Source organism: Bos grunniens, chromosome 14 (assembly GCF_055505025.1).
Source record: "Bos grunniens cultivar Pamir isolate PY7600 chromosome 14, Bosgru_T2T1.0, whole genome shotgun sequence".
Taxonomy (NCBI): domain Eukaryota; kingdom Metazoa; phylum Chordata; class Mammalia; order Artiodactyla; family Bovidae; genus Bos; species Bos grunniens.
The window spans coordinates 57,965,952-57,979,756 of record NC_141178.1 but is presented as its reverse complement, the minus strand read 5'-3'; the positions used below and the strand labels follow the sequence as shown (position 1 = coordinate 57,979,756).

Genomic DNA, 13,805 nt, shown 5'->3' with positions numbered 1-13,805 from the left:
TGTAAAACTCAACCTTGTGTTGACTTCCCTTTGGAGCATATTTGCATTCTAAGCACAGTTCAGTTCAGTCCCTCAGTCGTGTCCGACTCTTTGTGACCCCATGAATCGCAGCACACCAGGCCTCCCTGTGCATCACCAACTCCCGGAATTCACTCAAACTCATGTCCATCGAGTCGGTGATACCATCCAGCCATTTCATCCTCTGTCATCCCCTTTTCCTCCTGCCACCAATCCCTCCCGGCATCAGAGTCTTTTCCAATGAGTCAACTCTTCGCATGAGGTGGCCAAAGTACTGAAAGTAAAGTTTCAGCTTTAGCATCAGTCCTTCTAAAGAACACCCAGGGCTGATCTCCTTTAGGATGGACTGGTTGGATCTCCTTGCAGTCCAAGGGACTCTCAAGAGTCTTCTCCAACACCACAGTTCAAAAGCATCAATTCTTCGGCGCTCAGCTTTCTTCACAGTCCAACTCTCACATCCATACATGACCACTGGAAAAACCATAGCCTTGACTAGACAGACATTTGTTGGCAAAGTAATGTCTCTGCTTTTCAATATGCTATCTAGGTTGATCATAAGTTTCCTTCCAAGGAGTAAGCATCTTTTAATTTCATGGCAGCAGTTCTTGCCTGGAGAATCCCAGGGATGGGGGAGCCTGGTGGGCTGCCGTCTATGGGGTCACACAGAGTCGGACACGACTGAAGCGACTTAGCAGTCACCATCTGCAGTGATTTTGGAGCCCCAAAAAATAAAGTCTGACACTGTTTTCACTGTTTCCCCATCCATTTCCCATGAAGTAATGGGACCAGATGCCATGATCTTAGTTTTCCGAATGTTGAGCTTTAAGCCAACCTTTTCACTCTCCTCTTCTAAGCACAGTTCAGGGCTAATGGGCCCACTACGTTGTGAGAAAACAGTTCCAGTGCATTTCTGGGCTGGTGCCTCTAGCTCTCTAATCGGAAGAAGGCACTTGTAATGTTGTTTCAAATTTGTAAACAGTGTGTCCTGAGGTTCACCTCCCAGCCTTTTTATTTGAGGCTATCCTGTGTGTGTGTGTGTGTGTGTGTGTGTGTGGGCGCGCACGCACGCTCAGTCGTGTCCCACTCTTTGCGACCCCATGGACTGTAGCCTGCTAGGTTCTCTGTCTATGGAATTTTGAGCCTTTACTATACAAAAGGATGAGCTCACTAGTCTACTGAAGTGAAAGAGTTGCTCAGTCATCTCTGATTCTTTGCAGCCCCATGGACTATAGTCCACCGGGCTCCTCTGTCCACGGGGTTTCCCAGGCAAGAATACTGGACTGGGTAGTGGTTCCTTTCTCCAAAGGATCTTCCCAACCCAGGGACTGAACCCAGGTCTCCTGCACTGGGGGCAGATTCTTTGCCATCTGAGCCATCAGGGAAGCTATGCATTTTAGGTTTTAGTTCAGCTGGTGCCCATTTTAGTGAGCGCCTTCTGTGTGCCCCGCTGGGGGCTTTGGTAGAACTGGCCGTGAAAAGCAAGTTCCGCTTGCTCTCCAAATGCTCCGTGTCATGCACAGAATGAAACATGGTCTCTGTTCCCATTGTTCTTTTCAGTCTCATTATTTTCATCAGAGTTTGGCTAACTTTAGTGGATCTGCAGTCACTGGTGTCAAGAAAGAAATGCATGGAACTCAGTTATTAAACATTTCACCTTCTCTGCATGCACATTTACACTGTGAGCGAGTAACAGGATTATTTGATTTAACAAGTTTAAACGATTTCTTATCTTCTTCCTGCTGGGGAAAGAAGCTGGTTCTTAGCAGTGAGTGGCCAAGAGAGTAGGTTTTAGATCTTAGGAAGTAGAATATCATCAGTGTGACTTCCTAATGTAAATATACTCACGGTATTTAAATGTAAACCATTTAGAATTACATCACATGTATTTTTTTGAGAGCTGGAGTGATGCTGTGACCTGGGAAGAAGGGCCAGGGTATAGGCATAGAGATCAGGTGTGGAACCCACAGCCACCCGGTAGTCTCGCAGACAACGTTGTTGCTGTCTTTGGACATCAGTTTCCTCATCTATGCATGTGCTTAGCTGCTAAGTTACGTCCAACTCTTTGCAACCCCATGGACTGTAGCCCACCCAGCTCCTCTGTCCATGGGATTCTCTAGGTAAGACTACTGGAGAGGGTTGCCATGCTCTCTTCCAGGGGATCTTCCTGACCCAGGGATGGAACCTGCGTCTCCTGTGTCTCTTCTTTACTGCGAAGCCACCTGGGAAGCCTCGTCTGTAAACTGGGGATAATAACACTTGCTTTAGAGATCTTGGTGGGATTGAATTTTAAAACCTAGAAAACACATTAGTACAGTTCTCTGTACATTAAGACATGTGTGTGTGTATTAGTCGCTCGGTCATGTCCAACTCTTTGCGACCCCATGGACTGTAGCCCACCAGGCTCCTCTGTCCATGGAATTTTTCCAGGCAAGATTACTGGAGTGGGTAGCCATTCCCTCCTCCAGGGGGTCTTCCCCACCCAGGGATCAAACCCAGGTCTCCTCCATTGCAGGCAGATTCTTTACCATCTGAGCCACCAGGAAAGTCCCTACATTAAATACATGGTACGTGGTGGCTTAGATGGTAAAGTGTCTGCCTACAATGTGGGAGACCCGGGTTCGATCCCTGGGTCAGGAAGATCCCCTGGAGAAGGAAATGGCACCCCACTCCAGTACTCTTGCCTGGAAAGTCCCATGGACGGAGGAGCGTGGTAGGCTACAGTCAGTGGGGTTGCAAAGAATCGGACATGACTGAGCGACTGAGCGACTTCACTTTCACGTGCTTAATGAGAAACGGTCATTATGAACAGGTTAATTTTTAAACATAATTTAGATAGTGATTTTCCTAATACGTTCCTGGTGAATTTGGTCCACTCCCCCCAAATCACTGATTTACTTTTTCTTCTTTCAAGTTGATATGTGTCACTGTTTTAACTCATTTATTTCACAGTACTTACACACATATTTAACACATATTTATTTCCTTTACCCCAAGGCTGTTCATTAGAAATTGAAAATATTTTCACAAAGAAAGTTTCTGTCTGAATTGCCACTCTGCTACAATTGTCATAGAGTATGTACAGATTTACAGCCAAATAAAAACCCAACCTACAGTCCATGTCAGTGGGATAACCGGATGCAGGGTCCCCAGAGCCACACAGCCCTGGATTCTGGGCTGGGTACCACTTACAAGGACTTACTCTCTTGCTGGTATAGGGGGATCAGACCCCTCATAAGAGGGTGATGGTGAGGATGGATGAGATGGCGAATAAGAGCCCAGAAGTGGAGTCTTTGTATGTGTGCTCAGTCACTCAGTGTGTCCGACTCTGCCACCCCATGGACTGTAGCCCACCAGGCTCCTCTGTCCATGAAATTCTCCAGGCAAGAATACTGGAGTGGGTTGCCATTCCCTATTCCAAGGGAACTTCCTGACCCAGGGATTGCACCTGTGTCTCTGCATCTCCTGCATTGCAGGCAGATTAGATCCCCATGCCGCCTGGGAGGCCCAGGGTTTCCATAAGCTGCTACTAACGTTCACAATACTTGAGTTTGTTGAGATATCATTGCTGCTGCTAGGTGTTGCTCCTGGTCTGCCTAACTGAGGAGCCAGTTAACTCTCGCTTGCACGCTCAGTCGCTCAGTCACGTCCAGCTCTTTTTGACGCCACGGTCCACTGCCTTCCAGGCTCCTCTGACCATGAGATTCTCCAGGCAAGAATATGGGAGTGGGTTGCCATTTCCTTTTCCAGGAGATCTTCCCCGCTCAGGGATCAAACCCAAGTCTCCTGCATTGGCAGGTGGATTCTGTACCACTGAGCCACCTGGGAAGCCCCTCAGCTAATGCCGAGCCTCACCTTAATTAGCTGGTCTCCTGAAACCTGAGACCCGAGGGTGCTGGTGTGTGGACAGGGCCAGGGCCCTGCTGGACTTTGCACTCATAAAAAGTCTGGTGTGCCTTGCATGTTCTCGCAGCCAGACAGAGACCACGTGAAGCACCTCTGGGAGAGGACAAAAGAGGCTGAAGATAGAATCATTTTATGTTTCTGTGGATAAGGCCAGCAGTCTTATTGGGCTGTCATTAGGAATTCAGTTGCCCTGCTTTTTAATTACTTGTCTTTTTTCTTTTTTTTTCTATTGAGGAAGTCATTGTATTTCCAAGCAATTTTTGGTGCTGGTTCCATGCAGCCCCAACTTCTGACATCTCAGGTGCCGGGCAGGACCCCCTTGCCCCCCACATCCATGCAAGTTGGTGGCCCTGTTAGAGCAAAGCTTTCTTTGCCTTTGGTTAAGACTGGTGAACCAGAAATACAATTTTTCTTCTGATTGTTGATTTCATTTTAATTGTCTAAAATAAGAGAAGGGCATTTTAAAAGAAACTCATAACGTTTTCTTTTTTAGAGTGGACTCACAAATGAAGCCTGTGAACAAGTTTTCTAAGTGACCTTGGAGAATGACATTAAAGTCAAGGCTCCATTCTGGAATGAGATTTAACCAGCTGCTTTTCTCGTATTCAATTTTAGATTTGATTTCATTTTTAATAATGGTTTTATTATTTACTCTAGGCTGTTTCACTTGCACAACTGTTTGTTTTGAAATCTAAAACCACATATTTTCGTTGAAACTCAAATAAAAATGGGGTCACACCAGTGACCTTGTAGACAGAAACTGCCTAGTCAACCCACTTTGACAGAAATAGCACCCACGCTATCTCCTGAGAGCAATGGAATTGTTTTAAGACAGAAGATCATTCAGTTACCATAAAGCTTGAAATGTAATGATGGGGGCGACGGTGCCAAGTTGAGGACATGGGGGCGAAATTTAATAACCGCTCGTGTTGCTTGAACAGACGGGCTGCCCCACCTGACCCTTTCATCGCACTCCCTCACAGAATTCTCACCACAGCCCTGGGACATGTAGGCATCATTACGGTCAGCGTGTCTTCAGGAGGAAACTGAGGCATACTGAACTTGGTAAATGTGCCCAGGGTCACAGAGCTGTTAAGTACTGGACTCCAGAGTAAACGAGGTTGACCTTAAACCCTGGACCTGGCTCTGAACTGAGGGGCTCGGCATCAACAAGCCAACAGATGCCACCTGGACCCTTTCTACTGTCCGGCCTGGATTCATGAGGGATGAATGGGAAGTGAGTGTCCTCTTTTCTCAGGCCCCAAGAATGTACCCTGAATTCTCCTCTCCGCCTCTGGGATGAAATCTCAGACACCACCCATAGCCTCTTCAGTTAATCTTCAATAATTCAGAGTCCTTAGATCAGTTTCAGGCATGAAAGACTGAAAACCTCCAGCCTCTCTCATTCCTGTTTGGGCCACCTCTGTTTCCCAGCTCAGGCCTTCTATTGGCTTGGAAATCTCAGTGAAGGCGGGAGCTTCACAAACCTGTGGATTTTCCCTCTTCCCCCTTTCCAGCTCTTTATTAGGTGTCACTCCTAACCTGGCCTTCCCTGGTGGCTCAGACAGTAAAGAATCCGCCCGCAATGCAGGAGACCCAGGTTCCATCCCTGGGTGGGAAATATCCCCTGGAGAAAGAAACAGCTACCCACTCTAGTAATCTTGCCTGGAGAATTCTATGATTCTCAGAGAAGCTTGGCAGGCTACAGTCCATGGGGTCGCAAAGAGTGGGACACGACGGAGAAACTTTCACTTTCACTTTTCTAACCTAGGGGCAGGCCCATGTGGGTCTGTGAAGATGGCAGGGTCCTCTCCTTGGCTGTGTCACCTGGTGTCCCTGCACGTGGGGGAGCCTGGAGCTGGATCTCTTTGGGAGCTTTTGGGTTCCCTGGGGGGCAGCCACATGTCTCCCAACTCTGGCGGTGCTCACAGCCTCCCCTCAGTGCAGGGCTCTCTGGCCTCAGTTCCTTTAAGATAACCCTAGACTGGGACTTCCCTGGTGATCCAGTGGTTAAGACTTTGCCTTCCAATGCAAGGGGTGTGGGTTCGATCCGTGGCTGAGGAGCTAAGATCTCACATGCCTTGCAGCCAACAAACCAAAATATAAAACAGAAGCAATATTGCAACAAATTAATAAAGACTTTAAGAATAGTCCACATTAAAAAAAATTTTTTTTTTCTTTTTTTAAGATAACCCTGGTGAGTGACTTGACTTTCACTTTTCACTTTCATGCATTGGAGAAGGAAATGGCAACCCACTCCAGTGTTCTTGCCTGGAGAATCCTAGGGATGGGGGAGCCTGGTGGGCTGCCATCTATGGGGTCACACAGAGTTGGACACGACTGAAGCGACTTAGCAGCAGTAGTGCTCCTTTCCCCCAAGTGCTCATGTGGCCCAGAAAACCAGCACTTTGTACTGGTGGAAACGCAGATTCCTCTGGCCTGTGTCCTGGGGTGGAGGGTCCAGCACAGACCCTGTGTCTAGCCCTCTCAAGACTCCATCAGCTCTGTGTCGGGCTTTCTGGAAGGGTGAGGGGTCCTGAGTCCAGCCTCAGCCTATTTGCGATGGGGGTGGGCACAAGCCATGGTCAAAGCCACCTCTCTAAGCAGAGAGCCAAGGCGGCCTGATACCGGCTCCTTAGGTGATGTCTTCCACTCCTTCTTTGCCCCTGACGTCACACCAAAGTGAAAGTGAAAGTCGCTCAGTCATGTCTCTTTGTGACCCCATGGACTATACAGTCCATGGAATTCTCTAGACCAAAATACTGCAGTGGGTAGCCTCCCAACCCAGGGATCAAACCCAGGTCTCCCATAATCCATTGTGGGTGGATTATTTACAAGCTGAGCCACCAGGGAAGCCCAGTACTGGAGTGGGTTGCCTATCCCTTCTCCAGGGGGTCTTCCCAACCCAGAAACCGAACCAGGGTCTCCTGCATTGCAGGTGGATTCTTTTACCAGCTGAGCTACCAGGGAAGCCTGGAATGGACATCACACCAAAGCTGCTGGGTAACAAGTTGTACCCTCTCCCCTCCTCCCTGTAGACTCGCTCAGGTCACAGCGCCACCTGGAGACTGTTGCCGTAATGCAGTACATGACTGTCTAATTTTCACACATTGATCCAAATATCAGTGCAAGTGTGTGCTGACCAACCGTGTGCCCAGCACACCCTAGGAGAGCCCAAGGGTGGGCTCTACTCCTGGGTCCACACCCATGAAGGTCTGAGAAGGCAGAATTGGCCTCTTGGCATCTCTTCAGTATTCCAACCTGTGTTTCTATCCTCCAGTTGCACAGAATGGATGTCAGAAGAAACAAGGCTTAAAGGACCTGCTGAAAAGTAGAGAAATGGTTTACCCAACAGGTGGAAAGTGAATACAAAGTAATAAAAACACAGGGGCAAGGATTCTTTTATTATGTAGCACGTGAAGACTCTTTCCAGCCAACTGAAAGAGTAAGCTAAAAACTGGGATACTGGAATCAAAAGCTGAAATGTCATTAGGACAACTCCATGGTTTCTGAGAATATTCAGAGTGAGGAGGTTTTTGGCAGAAGACAATTTCATTTACAGCTTGGAGCTGATTGCTGATGGCAACGCTGAGGTCAGAAGAGAGAAGATCCAGCCACCAGGAGCTGAGGAATTGCAGCAGGCGATAAGCAAGGAGGCACGTCACTCAGGAATTGAAAAAGTACAGGTCCCGCCGAAAGGGTGGTGGTTTGGACTTAATGCTTCCAGATGTCTGGGCCTCTCATTTCTTAGTTTCCATTTGATTTATCTTGTACAAATTCAGTCTCTTTTGGATACGTGCTTTTGTTACTCCAACGTTTACCTTTTCAGTTTTATAATTCTCCTATTGCACTCTTTACAAGTTATTTTCACAGCATAGGAGGAGTTAACTAAAGTGAACGGCATTGGAAGGGGAAGGAAAAGGGGGAGACAAACATGGCATATTCATATTAAAATGGGCAGGTTCATGTCCTCCAAACGCAGTGTCATGGCTCCCTCTAACCCATGGAACTAAGCGTTGAATTTAGGAATACATTTTGCTTCTAAGTATAATTTTGTGATGCCCACAGTATCGTTGGCTATCTGCGATACGAATGAGGGAGAGGATGAGTTTCCTGAAATCCCGCTGGTTAGGGCCGTCTCAGCAGAGGGAGGGCAGGTGTGTGGCTGTGCACAGCTGGTTCCGTTCTTGTGGGCTCAGGCCTGGGGTACAGAGAAGGGAAGGAGAAAAGGCTAGACTAGTGTGTGCTTCCCACAGACACTTGTCAGCAGTGGAGCAGGAAGCCCAGAATCATCCTCCGCCGCCCCTCACCCTCACAGCCAGACCGATGCCACGTGCAGACGTGATGGGATACATTCATGGTGGTTTGGCCGTAGACCCAACGCCATGTTCAGACCAGTGCAGGTCTTAAAACATCTCTTGAAATTGTCCGGTCTTCCCTCCAACCCCAGAGACACCCACCTCGTGAGGGTGACGTGGATGAGAAGAGCCTCTGTGCCTTTATTTAACGTTCTCAATTCCCTGAGTAGGTAGTATCACTGTGCCCATTTTAGAGATGGGAAACCTGAGACCCTGGATGGAGAAGTGACCTGCCCATGGCTGCTCAGCCCTTCCAGGGCAGAGACAGCATCCAGACCTAAAGGTTGTGCCCTGGGGGTCACCCCTTAGAGCCTCTCCCTCCCCAGGCCAGCTCTGCCCAGCCTCCCTGCTCTGCTCCCCTTCATCCTGGCCCCTCCCCGCAGCCCCTCCCTCCCAACGACACACCTGACCCTGTTGCTAATGCATCATCACCCTGTAAGGCTCCCCGGTTATGCTGCCTGAAATGCAGAGTCTGTCCATCCTGTTCTCACGCGCGCAGGTCGGTCACCATGCACCCCTCTCCCCCCAGCTCAGCACTCTGCACTGACCACTGGGTGTGTTTTAAGTTTCTCGGATGAACCATGAACTCGGTGGAGAGCTACCCTGAGGATAGACGCCCCATCCAGTTCTCCTCTCCTCCTCTGTCTTCTGACTCCGGAGAAGTGGCGGGCAGGGCAGCGCTCTGACAGTTCTGCCACACTGATCAACATTATTCAATTAATAGTCATAGTATGTGTTTTGAATCTTTTTTCTAAATTGTCAAGACTTTCCTGTTTCTTTACATCTTACACATAATTGTGCAGTCACTAGGTACTAATGGATTGATTCAACCCAGCCCACGGTTCCATAAGCACCATTAGATTTTGAGTGCTTTTCTCTTGCATTTATAAAGAATTCAAAAGTTGACGCTGTTATGGGAGACTATATTCTTATTTCAGTGAGGCTTCTCTGCTCTTATATGGAAAAAAACCCAAGATTACAGTTATGAAAGTGGCCCCAGTCAAGTTGGAATCTTAACAGCTGATGTCAGTGGGCTCAGATGATGTTACCAGAAAACCAGGAAGCAACATGGGACACGTTTACTTGGATTGTAAACGTTTTGTGATCTGACCTTTAGGAAGCTAAAAGAGTCACTCTTCCAGAACTCTTTTTAACCTCAAAGGTAAACTGCTTCTTTGCTCTTTGCCTCCAAGAATGTTTGCTGTTCAGTCGCTAAGTCGTGTCCAACTCTTTGCAACCCCATGGACTGCAGCACGCCAGGCTTCCCGGTCCTTCACTGTCTCCCAGAGCTTGCTCAAACTCACGTCCATTAAGTCAGTGGTGCCATCAAACCATCTCATCCTCTGTCGTTCTCTTCTCCTGCCTTCAATCTTTTCCAGCATCAGGGTGTTTTTCAGTGAGTTGGCTCTTCACTTCAGGTGCCCAAAATCCTGGAACTTCAGCTTCAGCATCGGTCCTTCCAATGAATATTCAGGATTGATTTTCTTTAGCATTGACTAGTTTGCTCTTGCAGTCCAAGGGACTCTCAAGAGTCTTCTCTAGCACCACAATTCAAAATTATCAATTCTTCAGCACTCAGACTTGGCTAGATCCAGCTCTCACATCCGTACATGACTACTGAGAAAACCATAGCTTTGACTATACGGACCTTTGTTGGTAAAGTGATGTCTCTGCTTTTTAATATACTGTCTGAATATTTGAACAGAAGGCATTTTCAAGCTCGCCGAATTCAACACATTTTCGTTTTCATAGATACGATCCAGACACTGAGATGTGAGGTGACTCAGAGTGGAATTAGTCAGACTCCCTCTTTAAAGCCGTTTCCACCTTTCTTCTGCCATAACACACATGAGAAATGACCAGTGTTCACGTTCTGAAGGAGCTTCTACTCATAAATCAAGGCTTGTGGTCCACCCCAGGATCCTTGCTGCATCCCCAGGACTTTGTTCTCACCTAAAGTTTAATGATCAGTTAGGTGTTAACTGTCTGGTTCTCTTTACTTACCAGGAGCACGTGGCCTATGATTGAATTTTAAAATAAAGAGCTATCACTCAGAGATCTGGGTTTGCTGCATCAACAATGAAGGCCATTCCCTGTGGCAGCCCCGTAGCTGGAGACCCCTCCACAGAGGCCACAGTCACCGTGACCTGCCTGACCTCAGTGTCACGGGATGCACGTTGCCTGGGTTACAGGAATTTGGCTTTATGCATTCTTCACATAAACTGTGTGGACATCAGCTCACTTTCTATCCCTCGCTGCCTCCCAGGCTGTAAATGCTCTGAAACCAGTGTACTTGGTCTCCCCAATGTCCCATCCATCAGCTCAGATCCTGGTCTTTACCTAACCATCTGGTGAGGAGCTGGCAGATGTGAAGTTAGAAGGATCCAGGTCACTCTGGTTTTAGAAGTTTCAGTTTGCTCGGATGGCTGTTTCCACGCCTCCTAAGCCATAGATTTTTACTCTGTGAGAGACCAGAAAGCCAGGCTCACACCCTCTGTGCCAGTATCTAGGACGTACTCATGCTCATCCATACAGGACTCAGAGTCCTTCCCATTCCTCTTCCACCCAAAGGCTGGACCTGTTTCCCAGATACTATCTGGGGTGTGGTGAGAAAGGCAGAACCTGAGGTTCACCTCAGCCTGCTGAGTCAGACTCAAGGTGTCGGGCAGACCCCCAGAAGCACAGGCACAGCTAAGTCTGAGAGGCATCGCTGGAGCCGGCAGGGAGCCACTTAGTCTTCCTCCCTGTGTCCTCTGTCCCCAGCTGGCTCTGCACCCCTTCAGCTCTCCCCACACAGATAACGTGGCCCCTCCAGCCCCCGTCCTCTCCATCAGGAAGGAGCAGGCAGGGAGGGCTGTGCCCGCCATGCCCCCCGGGCTGGGCTGCTGTTGAGTTCACGTTCCCCTGACTCAAAGAACTGCCCTAAGCTCTAGTTCTGTGACATTTTCTCCTCCAGTTCTTTTTATGCTTTCATGACATTCTCAATGAATATTCAGTGGAGTAGAATGTAGGCAAAATGGTCTGTGAATGGGAGTTTCCCTCAGGCTGCTATTCTGTCTCCTTAGCCATCCACCAGGGATCAAGCAGGACTGGATAATTATTGATACTTTAGTCGATGAAGCCCTCCTTGGCTGAGATCAGATTTTCCTCCCCTGAAACAAGATGAAGAGGTAAAGAGCCCCCTCCGGGCCTGCTTCCACCAGTGCCCAGGCACTCCTGCAGGCCTGTCTTGACATCAGGGTCAAATGAGCCTGCCATCAGCAGAGGGTCTTATGCCTGGTCACAGCTCATGAACACAGGCCATGGTTATCACATCTGTGACATCACAGTGTAACTCCAGGTTTCCAGGTGTCTTGAATGTGAGTCTACACTGCAAAACACCCGGTGGTCTACAGCACTCTGTGCCAGCAAGCACTGCTGAAGCACCAAGCAGTGAAAAAGCAGAATCAAGGGCTATGACACGATTAAGAGAAGGCGCACTCTTTGCCACCTTCATTATTTTTGAAGTAGGTTCAGTGTGTCAACTAAAATAGGCAGGAAACATCAATTGTGCCATATGGGGCTTCCCAGGTGGCGCTAGTCATAAAGAATCCACCTGCCAATGCAGGAAATACCAGAGACGTGGATTTGATCCCTGGGTTGGGAAGATCCTCTGGAGGAGGAAATGGCAACCTATTCCAGTATTCTTGCCGGAAGAACCCCACGGACAGAGGAGCCTGGCAAGCTACAGTCCATGGGGTCACAAAGAGTCGGACACAACTGAGCACATTATCCTATACCCAACCAGTTCCTACAGCTTTTTCTGTGGCTTTCAAGGCTTCTTATAAGATGCTTTCCCCCTATCCCCAGTGGCACCCCATTCCAGTACTCTTGCCTGGAAAATCCCATGGACGGAGGAGCCTGGTGGGCTGCAGTCCATGGGGTCACTGAGGGTTGGACGTGACTGAGCGACTTCACTTTCACTTTTCACTTTCATGCCTTGGAGAAGGAAATGGCAACCCACTCCAGTGTTCTTGCCTGGAGAATCCCAGGGACGGGGGAGCCTGGTGGGCTGCCGTCTATGGGGTCGCACAGAGTCGGACACGACTGAAGTGACTTAGCAGCCCTATCCCCAAAGAGTTTAAATTAAAACTTTTCAACTGTGACCACAGTCATCTCTAGACATCATCAGTGTGTTGACTATCATTAGGGAAATTGGGAATGACAGGAAAGACAGAAGAGGGGCTAGAAACATAAAGGAAATGGAGTGTAAACTGGTTACAAATAATAACTGTTTACCTAACGCAAACCTCTCAGGCTGGTTTTATGTCTGCTAACGGCTACCCTCACACACCCCACCCCAGCCCTATGCATGCCTGGAGGAACCCTCCTCAGGCTGTCTGCCTCTGTTCACCCATTCTCAGGGTTCCTGTTACATGAAGACAGAAGGTAGGGTGGAAGGAAAACAAGCTTTCTGGGGAATGCTTCCTAGAACACAGCCTGGGAGTCCTGGGACCTCAGTCCTGAGAGTGCAGAGGGATGAATCTCATTTAGTTTGAATGGTACCAAAGCCCCCTGGACAGACAGGTGGGCATGCTGGAAAGTCAGTTGGGGTGGATATTTTGGGGGTTCCAGTCCAAATATGGTGGACTTAGAAAAGAACACTATTGTGTAGGCCAGGGTGAGCTCTAGTGCCAGTGGACGCTATGTGATAACCACAGCTCATCCTCCGAAAAACCTTCCCATAAGAACAGTATGTGCTGGAATCATAGAACAGTCTGGTCACAGGCCAGTATTCCCATGGGCCCTTTTTGAAACTGGAAATAACTCACTCATTCTTGGGCTTCCCAGTTCACACTAGTGGTAAAGAACCTACCTACCAATGAAGGAGACTTAAGAGACATGGGTTTGAAAGCTGGGTGAGAAAGATCCCCTGAAGGAGGAAATGGCAACCCACTCCAGTATTCTTGCCTGGAGAGTCCATGGACAGAGGAGCCTGGTGGGCTTCAGTCCATGGGGTCACACAAGAGTTGGACATGACTGAAGTGATTACTCACGCACTCATTCTTTGCTGCTCAGAACCTCGTGTTTTTAGAGGGAAAAGGACTAGTGGGGATCTCATCCAAGCACTGTCACAGACGAGGAGACAAAGCCCCAGGGGAAAGGGCCCAGGCTCTGCCCCCATCACCCGATGGGCAATCTTGCCACTTGCTGGAGGTTTGCAGTGGTTCTTAGCCACAAAGGTGATGGGCATAGATGTCCATCAGCTCCTTCACTCTGCCCCTGAACCTTCCAGCACTGTCCCTTCCACGGACACGTGTTGGAAGCTGCAGTGGTAAGCGGTGAAAATGTTATACATGCTCAGGAGAAACAAGGCCTCTCCTGGGGACCCTCAGGTTCCCTGGGGGCAGTCCTGTGGGGTTGCTTCTGAGCCCAGACTCTGCTCCTACTCTGGCTCCCCACCCTGTCTATGGAGGACTGGCTCCATGGGGGAGGTGCACCCAGGCAGTGAATGAGTGGACCCATAGGCTCTGAGGAGGAATCCTC

At 48.8% G+C, this 13,805-nt stretch overlaps 1 protein-coding gene across 7 annotated transcripts in view; it reads left to right on the top strand.

Moving 5' to 3' along the window:
• FAM110B (family with sequence similarity 110 member B) overlaps positions 1-13,805 on the top strand; it is a 142,222-nt gene that overhangs the window by 119,255 nt on the left and 9,162 nt on the right. For 2 of the 7 annotated variants that reach the window (XR_015140841.1, XR_015140840.1), the window contains one exon: positions 4,415-7,295. The exons of 4 other annotated variants lie outside the window; for them this stretch is intronic. The gene's annotated coding sequence lies outside the window, so the exon portion shown is untranslated. Of the gene's footprint in view, positions 1-4,414; positions 7,296-7,483; positions 12,562-13,805 lie in introns of those variants that run through there. One more of the 7 variants, XR_015140845.1, reaches the window with a different exon arrangement.